Genomic DNA, 17,695 nt, shown 5'->3' with positions numbered 1-17,695 from the left:
ATTAGTTGACCACATATGCTTGGGTTTAGATCTGGGCTCTCTATTGTGTTCCACTTACTGATATATGGGTTGTTCTTGTGCCAGTACCAAATTGTCCTGATTACTGTGGCTTTGTAGTAAAGCTTGAAGTCAGGGAGCATAATTCTCCCTGGCTTATTCTTCCTTCTCAGGATTGCTTTGGCTATTTGGGGTCTTTTGTCATTCCATATGAATTTTAGAACTATTTGCTCTAATTCACTGAAGAAACTGTAGGTATTTTGATAGGGATTGCATTGAATCTGTAGACTGCTTTAGGCAGAATGGCCATTTTGACAATATTAATTCTTCCTAGCCAAGAGCATGGGATGAATTTCCATTTATTAGTGCCTCTCTAATTTCTCTTCAGAGTGTCCTATATTTTTCAGGCTATAGGTCTTTCACTTCCTTGGGTAGGTTTATTCCTAAATATTTTATTCTTTTTGATGCAATTGTGAATGAAATTGTTTTTCTGATTTCTCTTTCTGCTAGTTTTTTAATATATAGGAATGCAACAGATTTTTGTGTATTAATTTTGTATCCTGCAACTTTGCTGAATTCAAATATTATATCTAGCAGTTTTGGAGTGGATTCTTCAGAGTTTTTATGTACAGTATCATGTCATCTGCAAACAGGGACAGTTTAGCTTCTTCTTTGCCAATCTGGATGCCTTTTATTTCTTTCTGTTGTCTGATTGCCATGACTACGACCTCTGGAACTATGTTGAATAAAGGTGGAGAGAGTGGGCTTCCTTGTCTTTTTCCAATCTTAAAGGAAAAGCTTTCAGCTTCTAGCTGTTAAGTATAATGTTGGCTGTGGTTTGTCATATATGGCCTTTATTGTGTTGAGGGACTTGCCCTCTATACCATTTTATTGAGAGTTTTTATCATGAATGGGTGTTGAATTTTGTCGAATGCTTTTCCAGCATATATGGAGATAATCTTGTGGTTTTTGTCACGCCTGATAAAGGCTTTCATATGTTACCCTGTGTTCATGAGGTCTGCTCTGTTTGTGAGGTCTGCATGCAGTCTGGTTCAGCCTTCTTTCTTGTTGCTGTTTTAGGGTTAGTTGTAGCAATTAACTATATTTTCATACTATTTATGGTTTTGGGAGGAATTCTCTGTCTCCCCTCTCATGGAGCCATCTTGAATCCTCAACAAATTGGGTATTAGCTATTCTTTAAATGTTTGGTAGAGTTCATCTGTGAAGCCATCTGGTTCTGGAATTTTGTTTGTTGAGAGTTTTTTGAATACCAATTCAATTTTCTTACTGGTAAGTAGTCTGTTCAGATTTTCTGTTTCTTCCTGGGTCAATCTTGGAAGGTTGCACTTTTCTGGGAATTTGTTCATTTCTTCTAGCTTGTCCACTTTATTGGCATATAACTTTTCACAGAATTCTCTAATAATTCTTTGTACTTCTGTGGCATCATTTGTAACATTTCCTTGTTCATTTCTGAATTTATTTGTGTGTTGACTCTTTTTCTTGATAAGTCTGGCTAGGGGGCTGTCTATTTTGTTTATCTTCTCAAAGAACCAGCTCTTAGTTTCATTGATTTTTTTCTATTGTTTTATTCTTCTCTATTTTATTTATTTCTGCTCTGATCTTTATTATGTCCCTCCTTCGACTAACTTTGGATTTAATTTGCTCTTCTTTTTCCAGTTTCTTTAATTGTGAATTCAGACTGTTTATTTGGGATTGTTCTTGTTTCTTGAGATAGGCCTGGATTGCTATGTACCTTACCTCCCTCTTAGAACTGCTTTTGCAGCATCCCACAGATTTTGAACTGTTGTATTTTGTTTTCATTTACCCCCATGTATTGCTTGATTTCTGTTTTGATTTGTTCATTGATCCATTGATTATTCAGAACCATGTTTTTGGCCAGTGCTAGGAGTTGGAACAGCCAGCCAGTCTGATGACATAGTTCCTTTCACCAAACCCCACTGTCTCAGAGAGTGGAGCTTATCTAGCATCTGTGCCACAAGTGTTACTGTATTATCTATTACTTGCCATGTGTGTGTGTTCCTGGTTGTTTTTTTTTCTTCCTTGAATAATACTAGTTCTACAAGTGTTCCCAGGAACACGATGCCAGAAATAAGCCAAATTAACCATTCCCTGGCAGAAAAGTGAATGTCAGAGACAAGAGGAAGAACTGAACATGAAATGGCAAAGAAGTGGCTCTGTCTGATAAACTATTAACCACTTTTATTTGGTTCTTAAGCCTTAATCATTTTATCCTAGACATAAGAAATGCTTTGTTGTGAAGGCATTTGCATTTTAATTATGATTCTCTTCTACCACCTCTGGTTTGAAGAAGTTATTGACATATTGACATCATTCATCCATCATTTATTTAACAGAGGAATATTGTGTATGAACAATATCCCAGACACCTAGATAGATGAGGGAGGACTAGAAAGTGAGACACTTTCTATCTTACAGCCTTCAGTAAGGTGGATTGTTTTTATATCTTCATAGTTTATTCTTTGGGATGGACTCCATATGTTTCTGTTTTCAGAAGGATGGATTTTATTTAAATCTAGATGATTTGATAACATCAACTATGAAGGATTTTGGTGAGATATAGCAGTAACATGCCCAAAGTATATCCAGAATTTGTAAGACTCTTAGGAGAGTAGTTATTTACATTAATGATGATTCCATATCATTAGTTATATAGTCAGACATAAGACAAAAGAAGGCATGCTTTATAGTATGTTATGACTTAACCCTTGTTATTACTTTTGAAGTGAAATTATAATATTTTCATCTCTTGCTTGCCTAACTGCAAGTTTTTAAAAGAAAAGGTAAAATTTACATGAGGTTTACTTTCATTTACAACACTGGGGGATATTTAAAATGAGATGTTTTGAATCAGTCATTTTAATTTGTGAATTTTATTATGAACAAAATATCTAACAGAAAAAACTCTAGGTTTTTATGGAGTTCTTCATTTCTTTAAAGATTAGACCACTATAAGTTCTAATTCCTAATTCACGTTGCTCATGTCCTCTGCCCTGCTGTCCTTTGTTACCTAATTAGAAGGAATAGTTTTTTTTTTTTCAGGATCTTTGTATCTACAAGTGATCAGTTCATTCTAACAGTGCTTTAGTACTTAGAGGCCAAGTCTGTACTTTGCATTTATTTGCAGGATCAGTATGGAAAATGTATTTTATTTATCTTATCTTTAACTAGTCTCAGTGCTACAGAGAAAAATCTAGCTTCTCTCCTATTTAGTTTGACATTTGATTTGATCCAGTAGTATAAATTATTCCTTTCTGAAAAGATTTGGTCTTCTATTTCTTCCCCTTTCTGTGCTCTCCAATACAGTGCCTGGGAACTGTTAAAAAATAAAGTGAGGCAAATTTTAAAATTCAAGAGTTTATTTGAACAAATGCTGGTTCACATCAGGCAATACCAAACCTGAAGTGGTTAGGAGCACTCCACCACCAAGAGCCAGGGGAAACATTTATGTAGAGAAGGTACAGCAGCAAAGAAAAGAAATTATTTGATTTAGAGCTTAAAGCCTAGTTGGCTCTTTGTGACTGGATGTCCTCAGGTTTCGATTTCATAACTGTGAGGCATGTATGGGTCTAGATTTTGTTTGTAGAGGTAGGCCACTGTGGCATTAGAGCCATCTAGGTGTAGTGGCCTCCTTATTTCATTAATTTAAGGTATATAAGGGAGGATAGCAATGTGAAGGGAAGGCACCCTTAGGCTGCCCTCTGCCTTCTCTGGCCTTCTTGCCCTGCCTGTCTGTCTGTAGAAGATAAAACTCATTCTAGTCTGTTTGGCTAGGTCATGTCTGTTCCTCCCTTGTTGAGTTGACCCCAGGTTGGCTTACTGGTTCAGAAGGTAGTTGTGCACATCTTGTACCCATTGCTGGCCACTGAATGGAACTTGCTTATCTCCTGTTGCAGGCATTCCTTGCCCCTTAGCAAATCCCTGTGGTCCCATTGGTTCATAACCTTTCTCAGTCACACCTCAGAGGACTGGAGGCACTGTTGGTTCCAACAGCCTCACGTGGGAACTAGAGAAGCCCAGGGAAGCTAAATGCCATGGTTTCCCATTGTCAGCTGATTAGGCTTGGGAAAAAAATACAATGATCCAGGATGTATAAAAACAGCAAGGCAAGCCTGAGGTAAGAGATTCAAAGAATCTTAGGGCATAAACTATCTGTTGCTGCTTTACACTGAAGAGTTGATGGATTTTTCAGGAAGTTTCTAATAATGAACAATCAAGCCATTTGCTTCAGATGGCTAATCAGAATAGTAAATGCTAATGAATACTGAATGCCAATGAAACAGAGGAATCCCAAAGTAATGTAAATGTAGATGGTAAGGTATGTGGTAGGTAGGTAGTTTCAGATCTCATCGTGCAGGCTGTGTGGAGTCAAATGATTTCAGCTCTCAGGCATATAAAATTTTGCTATTATTGCAGCCCAAACTCCTTGTACATACTCCAGACATAATAAATTGCTACCTACTCTAAGATAATGTTTTGTAAATTTTTCTTATAAATTGATTTTGAAAATACAAATTTTTCAGAGTAAATTATTTTGAAAGGAGGCAGAAAGTTTGTATCTTATAAATAATAAAACATACAATAAGTAATATAAATTATATATAAATAATATAAATGAATAAGTAGTGTAAAATAATAAATAACATATACGAAGTTTAGAAATATTCATTTCCATCTGTTTATATGGTCTTTTTGCATTTCTTGTATCCAAAGAGAATCTGGAGAAAAATTTTTATCGATGTGGACTTTGGGGTAAATTGCAGAATTTCCAGAATCTCCCACCAAGCCTTTGCCTTTTATATGTAATACACTGAAAGAAATCAGCTTTTTTGACCCTATTCTAGAAGTTACTTGATTTTGTGACAACATTTTCCCATATACATCTACTGGCATCCCACAGAAATCATGTTCTTCTGGAAATCTGAAAAAACAAATTGTAAGAACATTAATGTAATAATAATACATAGTATTGTGCCATTTATTGTTGCATATATCATCTTAACACTTATGGCAGTATATTTAAGACTATCTTAAGATGTGTTAGATAGAATAAATGATTCTAGCTGCTGTAGCAAACAACTTTTAAATCTCAGTGGCTTAACATAATGAAAATTTTTTTCTAGATCATAATCCAATGAAGGATGGAGATAGGCACCTAAAAGGGAGGAAAAAATTATTTTCCCTCTACTCATCTTTGTTTCACTGCCTGGGGCCCTGCAAATTAGACTGAGAAAAACAGATTAACAAGAGAAAAACCAACAGTCAGTGAATGTGTGCATCCTGCCCATTACTCAGTGAAGAGTAACCTAAAGGGGTAGTCAGAACTTGGGCTTATGTAACATACTGGCAAAGAATAATTTTATAAAGAAGAGACAAGCCAAAGGAAAAGGACTTTGAGCTCTTAGGGACACCAAATTTTGGAAAGGCACACATATGGGAGAACTGATGATAGATAAGGGGCTAGTTAGTAAAGTCTATATGTGTAGACTATTTTTAAGTGCTAGATCATATCTGCCAATCAGGCTGTTATCCCCTTTCTGGCACAGAAAGTTGGGGGCAGGACAATATCTTCACTAGGGAAGTTTATATTCTGTTTTCAGGTGAGGGAAGCCAGAGAGCTCATTCTGTCTGATTCTTTCACTTGCCTTCAGCTCAAAATCATGGCAGAGTGGCATATTTTAGGGCATATGTCCTGCTGTCCTTCCTACCTCTGCATAGGTTCATTTAGGGGTGACCCTTCTTTCTGGAGTTCTAGGCCCTGAGGCCAGAATTCCTCCAATAGATCTTCTGTGTTTGATTGGCAGGTGAGGAAGAGTATATGGAAGGCCACATGAGAGGTTTTAGGGGCCATGCATGAGATGTTATATATCCCTTTCACTCATATTCCCTTAGCTAAAACTCAGCCCCCTGGCTCCATCTAACTGTAGGGATGGCAAGAAATGCCATCTTGTGAGCCCCAGATGATGAAACAGGACCGGTGAGGTGAACACATGGCCATTTCTCTGCCATGAGAGCAGTTAGGTCAGATAGATCTGGGTATGGTTCCCTGATCTGTCACGATTGACTCAGTATGAATATGCTCATGTGATTTCACTTTTACTTCCTTCATGTACCCAGACATAAAATAGGGAGGATGGCTCTCACATACTTCTTCAGGGGCATTTGGGATGCAAGGAGTGATGGAGTTTGAACAGTAGGTTTTAGGAAAACTAAATGATTATTCTACTTGGAAAATGGTGGAGTGAAACCCCTGGTCCCATAGCTTGTTTCTTACAATAATGTTATATAAAATATCCTGGGCTTTTTCCTGATCCAATTTCGACTGCAGATACCTACATGTTTTAGGGACAATCTGCTCAGAGCTCTTCTTGTCATTCTCCACACCAAGAAACACTATCAGTTTTCCTTCTGCTCCAAGAATGTCCTGGATGCATGATTCCAGGAACTGGAGGAGTCCGGTGCTTCCATTCACTGAAGCTGTTTGTAAAATGAGTCACCAATCTTCACGAGTCCTGAGTAAGTGTGATTACTTTTATGTCACTTTATTTGTAATCTCCCTTTGTAAAGTAGAAGTTGTAGCAAATTTTAGACAGAAGATTTCAAAATACACAAATGTTTAAGTACATAGTATGTGAATTATTGAAAAATAACCTAAAGCAATTATAATCATTACCCTTATCCTATGCAGCATGCATAGTATTTTTATTAAGGTATCATTGATACACACTCTTATGAAGGTTTCACATGAAAATCATTGTGGTTACTACATTCACCCAATTTATTGAGTCCCTCCCCATACCCCATTGAAGTCACTGGCCATCAGCATAGGAAGATACCACAGTCACTACTTGTCTTCTCTGTGCTACACTGTCTTCCCCGTGACCCCCCACACACACCATGTGTACCAATCATAATACCCCTCAATCCCCTTTTCCCTCTCTCCCCACTCTACCTTCCCCACCCCTCCCCTTTGGTAACCACTAGACAAATAAGAATCATGAGGAGTCAGATGTTTTTTAAAGTAATATGTAAAAGGGAAACATTCGGGATAAAATAATTAGGGATTTAAGGAGTGAGAAACTTTATGAGGACTTAGGATGTTTTGTAATGAACTCCTTTCATTAAGAAAAAGTATGCATCACTGTAGTAGTGAGTAATATTCACTGTAGTTTTATCACATTTTCCACTCCTGATATTGGTTATTTCCTTTTTTTTCTGGATCAGTCTAATGAGGAAGTGATGTTTTTTTGGTTTGTTTTCTTTTTAAAAGAATCAACCTCATTTGGTGTTCCTCTTTTCTGTACATGTTTTTTATCCCCTTAATTTATGTTCTTAGATTCTTTATTTCTTGCCTTCTATCTTTTGGATTTGATGTGATGATGGCTTATTTAATCATCCTTTTGGGAAACCTTCTTGAAACCCTTAAGCTCTTCTTTAGTCAGAAACTGTATCCTAGATGCCTGATTACATGTTGCTTTTACCTTCCAGATCATGGGTTATGGGCTGGTAATATATGCCCATGGGCACCCTCCTATTTTTGTAAATAAAGCTTTATTGGAACACATCCACACTCACTTGTTTACATATAGTCTGTGGCTGTTTTGTGCTACAAAATGGCATCGCTGAATAGTTGCACCAAAGACTGTACAGTCCCAAGCTCAAAATATTTACTATCTGGATTTAAGAGTTGATGACTACTATACTAGACAGTAAGCTGTGTGTAAGCCAGGACAATTTTTAGCTTATGTTTTGTCCCATGCCTGACAGGTAGTGTGTGCTAAATTAATATTCATTAATTAGTGGAGAAAAGGTTGAATTTGTCAGAAGTACCTTGGATTTTTATGTTTTTTTTAATTCTCAGGATCTAGAAACTGATTATAGTAAACCTCTGCCCTAAGAATTGGTTTATTAATCTCCACTGCCAACATCTAATGCCTTTTAAATATTTATGAAAATTAGAGAAATTATAAATTAAAAAATGGAAGTTTTATAGAACTCTACATCATCATTGACAAATGCAGTGGGTTTATACAGCTCTATTCTGATTAAATAATTTATTGATAGAAAATGAAATTCATAAGTCGTATTTTCTTTAAGGTAAACAAAGCTAACTATCAACTATCAGAAAATACTTTCCACATAAATGAAATCTCTGATTTGTTGGACTTTCATATAAAGAGAAAACTCTTCTTTAGGAATAACAACCTACTAAGAAAAATATTTTTACTTCTGAGAGTTTTCACATTTTAAGGGGGATACATCAGTAGCTATTGTAGGTATCTTTTGATAAATCAAGATTTGAAAAATTTCCTCGTTGCATTGCTGATGTGAGTTAGTGATCACTGAAAACTGAAAACATCTTATACTCACAAGTCAAATGCATTTTCTTAGAAATTCATTTCTAGGTAATTTGGATTCTTAAAAACAGATTCGAAAAGTATAGAAGGAAATAATTTAAGGTGATGAGGTAAAGGAATAAAGTTCTTTGAATTATCAAAACTGTTATCTCTAATTTTTTTAGATACCTGCACAAAATAGTATTCTCATTATTTTCAGTGATTTTCCATTTATTTTAATTTGCTGCCCCAAATTAAATTACTGTATGCTTATTCCCTTAGAAAACTGCTGGTATGTATGCCTTACTTTTTTTTAATATGTAGAATTTCAAACATACACAAAATAGAGATGATGGTATAATGAACCCATCACAAAGTTTCAGCAGTCATCAACATTTTGCCACACTTCCTTTATCAACCACTTTTGCTGTTTTTGTAGTTGTTACTATTTACACTGAAGTATTTTAAAGCAAATCGTAGGCCCAATTTCTTTTCACCTTGTTAGGGTCCAGGCTTCCGAGGCTTCCCCAGAGAACAAACTACACAGGCATAGAGATGTAAATTCAAGCAAAGTCTTTATTCAGCCAACTAGTTGGGGTCCAAGTCAGCCCGACGACGCAGCGGGTCTCAACAAGGACCCTGAGCACTCAGAGCCAAGGGTTTATATAGCAATTTCAAAGCACTTAACTCATAGCAATTTTCTATAACTATACATTATTCTTGCAAGACATATATCCTGGGGTTAAGCAAGGGCAGGGTAAGACTACTCCTCAATGGTTAGGGAGGTTCTGCACGATAAGCTTGGTATGTAAGATTTACTGACCAAGGTTAGCTGACCAAGGGTCACAGCTGCCCACCACCCGGTGCTCATGATTAACTTGTTTTTCAAGGCCTTACCCAGTTCCAGTTTTTCTTTCTAAGTCACATACTCAGAAAATGGCTTCTAGGCCTTTAAGATGGCTATGCTTATGCTAACCTATTTCTATTCTTACATTCCCCTCTTCTTCTTGTATCTATTTCAATCATGAAATTAGGGGTCATCTGTTTGGTTAACACTCTGATAGTTCTGTCTCAACACTATGATTTGCACGGTGCTAATGCGTTCTTTGATAAAGGTAACACATGGAGTGACTCCGGTTTGGCGGGCCTACTACTTGTTAGAATAAGCTGGGGTGGTGCTGATTACTTCTGTCTTGTTGTAGAGGGAGGTGTAAGTTTTAGGAACTCTCTCAATGCAGGTCCTTTGCCTACTTGCAGAGGATAAAGTGAGTCTCGGTCTTTGTCTTCTACAGATAGGGACTCTAGCTGCTGCTAGGGAAAAGGGGCGATGACCGCTCTGGCTGCTTCGTGCTGAGAAGGGGGTGCAGTAAAGGGTGCAGCTAGGTCTCTATTACTGGTCAGTTGAGAGGGCTTCAGAAGGCTGGCGCTTCTATTACTATTTGCAGTTTTGTGGCTTCTAGGCAAGATAAAACAAATTGTGTTATTAGGTTATGTAGCAACATCTGGAGTTGGATTTTCTATTCTGGAGGCTGCAGTTATTGAAACAATACTTTTCTCTAAAATCACCCTCATTTTTATTAGAAGTAACCAGGTTAAGAAAATAATTAACAGCTAGCTTGATCATTTGCACAAGTGCAGCAAGAAGAGCAATTGATTACACAGGCTCTTTTAAATATGCTTTGCTGGAACTTTTTGTAAGGAATTTCAGATTGAACTTTTAAAGGCCTCTTGAGGCCAGACAGCCAAGCTAGACTTGCCATCAGGCTTTGCCTGCAGTACCTGTAGATTTGGATGAATTCTTCTCTTCTCGAGGTCTCTGAACCTGCCAGGAAGTGACCTTCTTTACTCACCTGGTAAGGCTGCTGGGAACTCTGTAAGCAAGGTACCAGGCCAGTTCTTCCAAGGGGCTTTGTTGGCTTTATAAAGTCAATCTTAGTTCCTTAAAGTTGTTCACATCTGAGTCCATGCACATGTCTCTCAGGTATGACATTCCAGTCAAAGCCCTGGCAGTATAACCAGTGTTCTTAAGTAGTCTTCTCACAAGGAAAGCAGATTCTTATTGAACTCATGCAAATAAACATACTGCCATGGAATACAAAAACAGTCACTGAAAGTTTTTAAACTCTGGAGGGATCAGGTAGAGAGAAGGAAGTTTCAATTCTGCTCATAAAGATAGTCATTTACTAAACTGTTGTCAGTTTAAGAGAACAAGGTTAAAACACTTTATCAGCAACATTTGAAACAAAAAGACACAAAATCATTTTCTTTAGTTTATGTAATCTTATGTAACTAATACCTGTTCTGCTGAAATCTAGTTCTTTACCAGTTTAGGGATAATACTATAAATGACAAAAGACTTACAAATGACAATGGTTAAAGATCTGATGAGAGCTTACTGTAAGACAGTTGACATAAGGAAATTCTGATATTTCTGTAATACAAAACATTTAGTAACAAAGTTTAGCATCATTCTCTTTGACAGTGCTTTCCTGGTAAATAAATAAATATATATCAGATAAATAAGCCAAATTAGTCAAATACTTTCTCTAATGAGAAAAAATTCTTCTGACATGTTCCAGGGGCCCTCTGGAAAATATCAGAGTTAACTAGAGGTAAAAGCACTTTTTTTTGAACTTAGCATAAGTGTCCAAGACCAGATACAAAAAAAGCAGAGAAAGTGCTTAAGTCTACAGGTCTTCTCTGAAAGCTTCAAGAATGTTTTACTCTTTAATAGTAGATATAAGCTGCTATGCAAATTCTATTAAAAGCTCTAAGATCATTTGCATTAAAAAAATATGAAGAGTCCTCTGAAGGACTACTACTAGTAAGATGGCAAACTTCCGGCTTCTCTTCGGGGGGGGGGGGGGGGGGGGGGCCTTGGTTTCCGCCGGCGCCACCTGAAGCCCAATCACCTCTCGCTCCCCTCCCAGCACCTAGCCAACAGCCACCAGCTCCGTAGAAGTGACACCTCAATCAATTCATGCCCCTTCCTATATAACCTAGCACCTTTCCCTAATAAAGCGGAACTCTCCGGTTAATTGCTGCTATGTGTCGCTCCTTTCCTTTCATCCCCCATGTTTTTTTTTTTAAAACATACAGCATATAAATTAAACAAGAAGACCTGGTGGTTGTCAAAAAAATCTATTACAACCTTTCTCAAAAGTGGTCACACGTTTGTCCATTTAAACTTTTACAGTGAAACTTGTTTTTCTGGGAGAAACATAATCTTGTCTAGATTCTAGTTTAATTTTTAAGAATAAATTTTGGTTTGTTAACTAAGTGCATTTAATCAGCTGAAAAAAGCTTTGTTACCATTCTGCTTAGGAGGATAAATTAAGAAAACAAATAATCAGTAACAACTTTAATCATTTGTTGGTTAGAGATTTTTCCACTTATAAAAATATATGGAATAAATAATTCAATTTCTCAGGCCATGCAATCGTTTTCAATAACAAAATATTTCAAAGGCAAATAAAGCTTATACAGTTGTTAACAAACTTTAGCTTTTAGTCTTTTTAATATTACGATTTCATTTTTTTTTTTTTTTTTAATATTCTGGCAACTCACTGAGACTTTAAGCATGAGAAACTGCTTTGATCTTTCAACATTAAGAGCAGACTAACAGTTAAAGAAAACTGTTTAACTAGAAACGAGATTCTAATTTTGCTGTGCACTTGATATCAAGACTCACTTGCTTTAATTTCACTAGGCACGACTATATCTGTAAGAATATAGTAATTTATTCTTCATTTGCCCTATGGTCCCAAGCACATAAGCCGGTGAGAATTAGCCTGGGCTTGCCTGCGGCTTGACTGGGTTTATCTCACTTAATCTCTAAACATCCTGACCCTCCCCCCCAAAGCAACAGGCTGAGCGGGTCTTCCACAACAAAAGGCACCACGCTGTTTTCTCTCTTTAAACAAATAGCTGTACTTTAGAACAAAGTTACTTTCTTTATCACAAAACACATTCTTTAGCATGCAGAAGACTTTTCATTCTTTATACTTTTTCTTATTAAAACATACATTTTTTAGCATAGAGAAATGTTTTATTACTTTGAGTAGTTTTAATTAAAACTTAAAACCATTAGAAACTTTAATTTCCAGTGAACACCGAGAAGCAGGCCATTGTAAACTGTTAAACTAACATTCTTTAGATTGACAAATTTATGAACACATTTTATAATTTCTGTAACCATGAGCTTTACAGCACAATCTCTCATAGAGTATATCTTCTTAACTTAGCAAAACTTTAAGGTTTTAGGTTTCTACAAAGATTCTCAGGCAGTAGGTAGGTATACACACTGTAACACACAATTAAAAAGAGGTTCACTTGCTTCAGTCATTTAGTTCACTCATTCGTAACAACTATTCTAGATTACTTACAAGACCTTTACTGAATATTAGACAAAGCCAAGCCTTTAAGCATTTTATTTTTAAAAGATTTAGCAGATAACATGACTTAAATGACCTCAGGTAAATTTAGGCAGCTGATAACTACAAGCACATGCCCTCCTCAGGCAAACTCAAATTAGCATTAATGCTTAACACTTTTTATCAGGTTTTCTGGAAGTTTTAGAATACCCAATTTTCACAAGCGCTTGTCTTTAAATCAATTTCATTAATACCATCCGGAGGTAGAAAGATATATTCATTTACACACTTAGGGGGTCGTCTGAGTCTGTCTCATGGTGAGAAAGAAGGAAAAAGAATATGAGGGAGACAAAGGCGAAGGATGAAGATGCCACTTCAAACAAAATGACTGTTGTATGTGCTTGTGAACGAGTGCCTGTCGTTGCACAGTTTTCCTTCCATGGGGGACGCGAATTTATCTGGGATTCGCAGCTGTGACCCCCTTATCCTGTCACGGGAGTCTTCTAGCGGCGGGCGCCCTAATGGCTCTTAATTGCCCGACCCGTGCCCGCGGGGAATGATGTAGTGGCAGAAAGGAGGAACGGAGAGAGCAGGAGAACCTTAGAACAAGGAAACTTAAAATGAGAAGCGCAAAAAAATATAAACCGAAACCAAAACACAGTAAAACAGTCAATGATAACACTAAGCACACACACACCACATCTGATCGCACTCGTTCGGACCGGTCCTTCTCTCACTCTGGTGCGCACCACACTCACCACTTTCAGGGTCTTCAAAAACTCTCGTAATTCTCCTGAAGGGCGTCCACTCAGACTGCCGCAGGGTGACGAGCTCGATCTTTTCCTCCTCGGGCGCCAGTTTTCTGCCGATCGGATTTGCCTTCCTAAGGCCGAGTCACTCGGACCCTAGGGCCAGGATTGGTTACCTGGGCTTTTACCCAGGGTCGCTAACCTGGGGGCCGGGACTACTAGCCCGGACTTCCTCACTCGGGACCACTAACCCGAGACCATACACGGGATGGTGACTCCCGCTTTATAATGGATTTATGCAGACACGAGGGGGCGACCCTCGAATTACACTGCCCCGTCCGGACAATTAGACCTTGCCTCCAGCTGTCCTTTGTTCTCAGGGAAGCTGCTCGTATCCCGGACGAGCCCCCAAATGTTAGGGTCCAGGCTTCCGAGGCTTCCCCAGAGAACAAACTACACAGGCATAGAGATGTAAATTCAAGCAAAGTCTTTATTCAGCCAACTAGTTGGGGTCCAAGTCAGCCCGACGCAGCGGGTCTCAACAAGGACCCTGAGCACTCAGAGCCAAGGGTTTATATAGCAATTTCAAAGCACTTAACTCATAGCAATTTTCTATAACTATACATTATTCTTGCAAGACATATATCCTGGGGTTAAGCAAGGGCAGGGTAAGACTACTCCTCAATGGTTAGGGAGGTTCTGCACGATAAGCTTGGTATGTAAGATTTACTGACCAAGGTTAGCTGACCAAGGGTCACAGCTGCCCACCACCCGGTGCTCATGATTAACTTGTTTTTCAAGGCCTTACCCAGTTCCAGTTTTTCTTTCTAAGTCACATACTCAGAAAATGGCTTCTAGGCCTTTAAGATGGCTATGCTTATGCTAACCTATTTCTATTCTTACAACCTCTCCATTCTTTTGTTCATTATTTCTGGTAAAACAACCAGATGCATCAATGGATTTAGGTGGTAACCACATGACTGTGCCACTGAAATGTTTTCCTCCAACCTTTACTTTCATAATTCCATCCATTGTTTTGGTTGAAATTTGCAAAATGGTGATACTTACAATCTTATCTTTCCTTCCAAAGTTATTAACCAAATTCTGCAAAGAAGAACTTTTCCTCATCAATGAGGCCACTTGGCTACCCTGAAGAATCATTCACATAGGAAGGTAGAATAATGCTTATCCTTTTTCCTTAATAATTAAATATTGCCAAATTACTGTATATAGAGATCATACCAATTTATGTTACTACCAGCACTATATGAAATGCCTCTTTTCCACACTTTTACCAGAGTGTTACTAAACTTTGTGATCTTTTTCAGTTTGATGAGTTAATCATATTTGATTTGTTTCTCATTATTCAATAGTGACTGAATCATCACTTTGTTTAGACACTATATCCACTTTTTTCATACTATGAGCAATACTGAAATTATCTAGTAATTATTCTTTCTCTCTCCCTCCCTCTCCCCCTTCTTTTATTAAGGAATCATTGATAAACAATCTTATTAAGGTTTCATATGACCAACATTGTAGTTATTACATTAACCCATATTCTCAAGTACCCCCCCACACACCCCACTTCAGTCACTGTCCATCAGCATAGTAAGATGCTAGAATAACTACTTGTTATCTCTGTGCTATACTGCTTTCCCCATGACCTCCCTACATTATGGGACTATAATGGCTAGTCCCTTCTTGGAGTCTGTGAGTCTGCTGTTGTTTTGTTTCTACAGTTTTGCTTTGTTATTGTACTCCACAAATGAGTGAAATCATTTGGTACTTATCTTTTTCCTCCTGGCTTATTTCACTGAGCATAATACCCTCTAGCTAGTAGGATTTATTTTCTTCTTATGGCTGAATAATATTCCATTGTGTATATGTACCACATCTTCTTTATCTGTTCATCTACTGATGGACACTTAGGTTGCTTCCATATCTTGGCTATTATGAATAGTGCTGCAGTAATCATAGAGGTGCATATGTCTTTTTGAATCTGAGAACTTGTTTTGTTTGGGTAAATTCCTAGGAGTGGAATTCCTGAGTCAAATGGTATTTCTATTTTCAATTTTTTGAGGACTTCCATATTGCTTTCCACAATGGTTGAACTAGTTTACATTTCCACCAGCAGTGTAGGAGGGCTCCCCTTTCTCTGCATCTTTGCTAGCATTTGTTTTTCCTTGTCTTTTGGATGTTGGCTATCCTAACTGGTGTGAAGTGATATCTCATCGTTTTAATTTGCATTTCCCTGATAATTAGCAATGTGGAGCATCTTCTCATGTGCCTGTTGGCCATCTGAATTTCTTCTTTGGAGAAATGTCTGTTCAGATCCTCTGCCCATTTTTTGATAGGGTTATTTGCTTTATGGGTGTTGAGGTGTGTGGGTTCTTTACATATTTTGGATGTTAACCCCTTATTGGATATGTCATTTACAAATATATTCTGCCACACTGTAGATGCCTGTTTGTTCTGCTGATGGTGTTCTTTGCTGTACAAAAGCTTTTTAGTTTGATGTAGTTCCACTTGTTCATTTTAGCTTTTGTTTACCTTGCTCGAGGGGATGCGTTCAGGAAGAAGTTGCTCATGTTTATATACAGGAGATTTTTGCCTCTTGTCTTCTAAGAGTTTTATAATTTCATGCCTTACATTCAGGTCTTTGATCCATTTCAAGTTTACTTTTGTGTATGGAGTTTCAATCTCTTACATGTAGCTGTCCAATTTTGCCAACACCAGTTGTTGAAGAGGCTTTTTCCTATTGTATATTCATGACTCCTTTATCATATATTAATTGACTATAAATGCTTGGGTTCATATCTGGGCTCTCTATTCTGTTCCATTGATCTATGGGTCTGTTCTTGTGCCAGTACAAATTGATTACTTTTGGCTTTGTAGTAGAGCTTGAAGTTGGGGAGCATAATCCCCCCAGCTTTATTCTTCCTTCTCAGAGTTGCTTTGGCTATTCAGGGTCTTTTGTAGTTGCATATGAATTTTAGAACAATTTGTTTTAGTTTATTGAAGACTGCTGTTGGAATTTTCATAGGGATTGGACTGAATCTATAGATTGCTTTATGCAGGATGGCCATTTTGACAATAATAATTCTTCCTATCTATAAGCATAGAATGCGTTTCCATTTATTGATCTTGTAGTTTTCAGAGTAAAAGTCTTTCACCTCCTTGGTTAGGTTTATTCCTAAGTATTTTATTCTTTCTGATGCAATTCTGAATAGAATTGTTTTCCTGATTTCTCTTTCTGCTTGTTCATTTTTAGTATATAGGAATGCCACAGATTTTTGTGTATTAATTTTGTATCCTGCAACTTTGCTGAATTCAGTTTTAATTCTAGTAGTTTGGGGTGGATTCTTTAGGGTTGTTTCATGTACAACATCATGTCATCTGCAAATAGAGACAATTTAACTTCTTCCTTACCAATCTGGATGTCTTTTATTTATTGTGTTTTCTGATTGCTGTGGCTAGGACCTCCAGTACTATGTCGAATAGAACTGGGGAGAGTGTGCATCCTTGTCTTGTTCCCAATCTTAGAGGAACAGCTTTTCACTGTTAAGTATGATGCTGGCTGTGATTTGTTATATATGGCCTTTATTATGTTGAGGTGCTTGCCCTCTATACACATTTTGTTGAGAGTTTTTATCATGAATGGATGTTGAATTTTGTTGAATGCTTTTTCAGCATCTATGGAGATGATCATGTGGTTTTTGTCCTTTTTGTTGATGTGCTGTATGATGTTGACGGATTTTTAAATATTGTACCATCCTTCCATCCCTGGAATAAATCCTACTTGATCATGATGGATGATCTTTTTGATGTATTTTAAAATTCAGTTTGTTAGTATTTTTTTTTTTAGTATTTTAGCTTCTATGTTCATCAAGGATATGGGTCTGTAATTTTCTTTTTTTGTGGTGTCTTTGACTGGTATTGGTATTAGAGTGATGCTGGCCTCATAGAATGAGTTTGGAAGTACTCCCTTCTCTTCTACTTTCTGAAAAACTTTAAGGAGGATGGGTATTAATTAGGTCTTCTCTAAATGTTTGATAAAATTCAGCAGTGAAGCCATCTGGTCCAGGTGTTTTGTTCTTAGGTAGCTTTTTGATTACCAATTCAATTTCATTGCTGTTAATTGGTCTGTTCAGATTTTCTTTTTCTCCCTGGGTCAGTCTTGGAAGGTTGTATTTTTCTA

The 17,695-nt window shown here is 37.3% G+C and overlaps 1 long non-coding RNA gene across 3 annotated transcripts in view; it reads left to right on the top strand.

The window, feature by feature from the left end:
* Positions 1 to 17,695, top strand: part of LOC118972932 (uncharacterized) — a 59,351-nt gene that overhangs the window by 27,764 nt on the left and 13,892 nt on the right. The window contains exon 4 of one of the 3 annotated variants that reach the window (XR_005062082.2): positions 14,585 to 14,667. The exons of the other annotated variants lie outside the window; for them this stretch is intronic. This is a non-coding gene — a long non-coding RNA (uncharacterized lncRNA). The remainder of the gene's footprint in view (positions 1 to 14,584; positions 14,668 to 17,695) is intronic. 3 annotated transcript variants of the gene reach the window in all.

The sequence above is a fragment of the Manis javanica genome, chromosome 5, assembly GCF_040802235.1.
Source record: "Manis javanica isolate MJ-LG chromosome 5, MJ_LKY, whole genome shotgun sequence".
NCBI classification, from domain to species: Eukaryota; Metazoa; Chordata; class Mammalia; order Pholidota; family Manidae; genus Manis; species Manis javanica.
The sequence above is the reverse complement of the archived record's forward strand: the minus strand, read 5'-3'. Positions and strand labels throughout refer to the sequence as shown.